This window comes from Tachyglossus aculeatus, chromosome 2, assembly GCF_015852505.1.
Source record: "Tachyglossus aculeatus isolate mTacAcu1 chromosome 2, mTacAcu1.pri, whole genome shotgun sequence".
Taxonomy (NCBI): domain Eukaryota; kingdom Metazoa; phylum Chordata; class Mammalia; order Monotremata; family Tachyglossidae; genus Tachyglossus; species Tachyglossus aculeatus.
Genome location: NC_052067.1, coordinates 74,309,051 through 74,313,503, shown reverse-complemented (window position 1 = coordinate 74,313,503; position 4,453 = coordinate 74,309,051). Strand labels below are relative to the sequence as shown.

Here is a 4,453-nt window from a genome sequence, read left to right as displayed (position 1 = left end):
AAGGTTCTGAACCTTCCATATTCTTAGAGAAATGTTTCCCAGCTACAGCATCATGAGATTACTGATGACAATTGCAGCCACCATTCCATAGTTTACCAATCAGAATCCCTCCAAAAGTCATAGGAGTCATTCAGAATTCCTCTCTGGCTCTGTTCTGTTTTGGAACTAATTGCTGTGTGAGGAATAGTGTGGTCCCAAGTTAGATTTAGGTGTCCAGTACATAAAATTTCCTGGCTTTTTCCCACTAGAGAAAAGAGATAAATGATATTTTACTTAAGTCAATGACAGTTAACAAAGTTTAATCCATACAAAGTCAAAGAGTGAAAAGCCAACATTAATCACAAATCTCAGATCTCTCCCTGGGGCTGAGGTGGTATCCAGGTTTCCATGCCTTTCTCAGACAGTAGTAGTAATAGTATCTATTAAGCACTTACTCCGTGCAGAGCACTACACTATGTGCTGTGAAAGACTACACAGATGGGAATTAATCATGCTCCCTGTCCCTCAGAAGACTCCCAATCTAAGGGAACAGGGGACAGACGCATAAGGAAAGATGAAGCAAAATACTAAGGCATTATAAAGATATGGAGAGACAGTGTGGGCTAGTGGATAGAGCATGGGCCTGGACATCAGAAGGCTCTAGGTTCTAGTCCTGGCTCTGCCACTTGTCTGCTGTGTGACCTTAGGCAAGTCACTTAACTTCTCTGGGCCTCATTTACCACATCTGTAAAATGGGGATTAGTCTGTGAGCCCCGTGTGGAACATGGACTGTGTCCAACCTGATTAGTGTATATCTCCCCCAGTGCTTAGAACAGTGCTTGACACCTAGTAAGTGCTTAACAAATACTTCTGTTGATATTGTTGTTATTATTTGGACAAATACACAAAATGAAAACAATGTTCAGTACAATGCTGTGGCTAAAGGAGCAGAATTTCAGGCTCCTCACAGCTCAGACTCCACAGTCTCAAAGGCAGCCTCAGTGCCCACTACAGCAGGAGCCACTACAGTCTTCCTGAAGTGTTGTAGGGGCAGTGCTGTTCTACTGTTGCTTTTCTCTCTCCTGCCAGGGTAATGGAAAATAGGTTGGAAGACATGGAAGGGAGCTGGCCCGGGGAGGTAGTGTGGCAGTCCAGACGAGGAGGATGACGCGGAGGAACTTGGAGATCCTGGTGGGGTGGAGGGGATTGCAATGGAAAGAGAGCATGGTACCGGTGGACTTGGTTGGCCATCTGGCAGAGAGACCACAAGGCGGGCCACATCAGTTTAAATCCCCGTGGCCTGACCTGCTCAGGGCATGTCGGTAGCCAGGGGTCTTGGGAGACATGGTGGACAGGTGCCAGGTTCCTGGTTATTTCACTGAGCCTATCTATATCTCTGTCATCATCAATCATATTTATTGAGCGCTTACTGTGTGCAGAGCACTATACTAAGCGCTTAAAAAGTCCTTCGAGCCGGAATCGAACCAGCGACCTAAGGATGTCTAAGTACGTCTACTACAGTCCTCCGCTCTACCAGCTGAGCTATCGAAGGCTCTAGGATTTAGCCCTCTCCATAGGGGGTGCTTCACTTAGCCCTTCCAAGATGGATGTCTTTGGGAGTTCACTTTCTCAGCCCCCAGCCCAGGGGTAAGAAAAAAACAAAAAAACCTCTCTTCCCTCCAAAGCGGTGTTTTTATCCTTACCCTGTTTTTCTCTTTAAATCAGGCAGAGAGTTGAAATCCTGGAATATGCAAACGACCTCCCTCTGCCAGGCAGCCAACTGCTATCTTTACCAGCTGATCCTGGGGTTCATAGGTCAGTTTAGAAGCACTTGGAGTTGAAACAAGTTCAGCTCTTGGAGTTGAAACATATCATAATTATCTTAGCACACGGTCAGCAGCCTTTTTTGCAGAATAGCAAAACAGAATGAGACTTTGGAGCAGTTGGTACATAAGAGCCAACCACATAATTTGTGTCACCCTGCCCCCACTCCCTCCCCCCACCATGACATGTGATGTAGTCACATTGAGTGATGCCAGGCACAGGTTGATGACACCATTGTGCCATGCGATGGCTTCATAGCAACAGCTGTTGCTGCCAGCTGGGGTGGGAAAGGGAAAAGAAGGAGAAAAGGGGAAGGAAATAGGGGAAAGGAAGGTGACAAGAGAAAGGCAGAGCCAGGGAGAGAGCCAGCCTCTGTCAGGCTGTCCAAGGAGGGTGCCAGCCTCTGGGAGACCCCTAACCCAGTCCCCTGCTGCAGGAGCCTGCAGAGAACTCCAGGTCCCAGAGTCACACCTTTCTGACCAAAGAATCCTTGCCCTTATCTATCCAGGGAGCAATTATCCTCTCATCACATCAAGTGGAAAGGTAGTCCCTACACCCTGTGGAAACTCCTGTGCTCTCAGCAGCTTTTCATCACCACTTATCTGCTGTATGACCTTGGACGAGTCACTTTACTTCTCTGGGCCTCAGTTAGCTCATCTGGAAAATGGGGGTTGAGACTGTGAAGCCCCCCATGGGACAGGGACTGTATCCAACAGATTTGCTTGTACCCACCCCAGCACTTAGTACAGTGTCTGGCACATAATAAGAGCTTAACAAATTCCATGATAATAATAATAATAATTATTATTATTATTATTATTATCTGACTTTTGCCCCTGCCCTGTGACACCTCCCTTTCCTTTGGCTCCATAAAACAACTGAGCTAGAGGGAAGGAGACAGGCTGGAGTTTGGACTGGCATATCACCTCTAGCGTGTGTGCATGGGAGAGCCAATGCAATTTTTGGATAATGACATCTGCATATCTCTTATTCACAGCCACGATCCACAAAACGCTCATTAAAAATATAATTATACCTGTAAAAACTGTGTAGATACTTCAGTTATCCATGAACTGTATAAACATATGCATACATTAAAAATTGTTTATTTATATTAATGTCTTTCACTACCTCTATCCTGTGAGCTCATTGTGGATAGGGAAGAAGTCTACCAACTCTGTTGTATATAAGCTCTTCCTCTAGACTGTAAGCTTGTTGTGGGCAGGGAATGTGTTTATTGTTTTTTGTACTCTCTCAAAGGCTTAGTTCAGTGGTCTGTGCACAGTAAGCACTCAATAAATATGATTGAATGAATACGCTCCCAAATGCTTAGTATAATGTTCTCCACACAGTAAGGGCTCAATAAATACCATTGATGATGACATAGACACATTCACACACACACACACACACACACACACACACTAATATCTATGGAGTGTTAAGATGTAGCCATGACTACTAATTTTCAACATGTCAGCTTTCCAAAACCACGCAAATTCCAACCTGCAGTGCCCTTGGCCTTAGCCATAGGGCAGTAGGGAAAAGGCGAGGGGTTCTGTTTTCCTCTTGAATCCAGGCAGAGGGAAGTTGAAGTGCAGTAGAAGTTGAGAGCGGTCAATAAGGTAGAGATAGGAGGGAAAGGCAGATATGGGCTAGTGCAAGACCCAAGGCACAGGATCTGACTTTTTAGCATGAGTGGAAAGAAAATGGGGAGCCCCTGCAATTCTGAGGAGTGGTGTAATGTAATTAAAGCTTTGCTCAAAGAATATGATTCTACTTGCTGTGACTTAGATTGTGGAGGGGAAAGGCTGGATTCAAGGAGACCAACAAGGAAGCAATTTTAGTAATCCAGGAGTAAGAGCTTAGGACCTAGGTGAGGGAGGGCTGCAACATTCAGGAAATAGGAAGGAAAAGTGGTCAGTATTTGGGGTTGGGATAGCAAAGGAAGCAAAGAACATTACCTTCAGGACTGGGAAAGAAGAGAGAATTGTAGGGGAATTTAAGTTGCTACAGGACACAGAGATGTGCTGTAGGAAGGGCAAAATTTGGCCTTGGAGAGAGTGGGGAAGAGACCACAATAAAGGAAAGATGTTTAAGTCATCTGGGAGTGGGCTATGTTTGAAGCTTTACGAATTGACAAGTTTCACATCTTTATGCATATCTTTATATTACATTGCCTCCCCCTACCTATAATTTATTTCTGTGTCTGTCTTCTGCCCTAGCTCATAAACTTCTTGAGGGCAGGCATCATATCTGCCAACTCCGTAATATTGAATCAATCAATCAATCAATCGTATTTATTGAGTGCTTACTGTGTGCAGAGCACTCTACTAAGCACTTGAGAAGTACAAGTTGGCAACATTTAGAGACGGTCCCTACCCAACAGTGGGCTCACAGTCTAGAAGGGGGAGACAGAGAACTAAACCAAACATATTAACAAAATAAAATAAATAGAATAGATATGTACAAGTAAAATAAATAGAGTAATAAATATGTACAAACATATATACATATATACAGGTGCTGTGGGGAAGGGAAGGAGGTAAGGCGGGGGGATGGAGAGGGTAAGGAGGGGGAGAGGAAGGAGGGGGCTCAGTCTGGGAAGGCCTCCTGGAGGAGGTGAACTCTCAGTAGGGCCTTGAAGGGA

The 4,453-nt window shown here is 44.9% G+C and overlaps 1 non-coding gene across 1 annotated transcript; it reads right to left on the bottom strand.

Annotated features, from left to right (window-relative positions):
• Positions 1–1,443: 1,443 nt before the first annotated feature.
• On the bottom strand, positions 1,444–1,531 carry TRNAY-GUA. Its single transcript is given in 2 exon segments — positions 1,444–1,479; positions 1,495–1,531. It is a non-coding gene; the product is annotated as a tRNA-Tyr (tRNA).
• Positions 1,532–4,453: the final 2,922 nt, after the last annotated feature.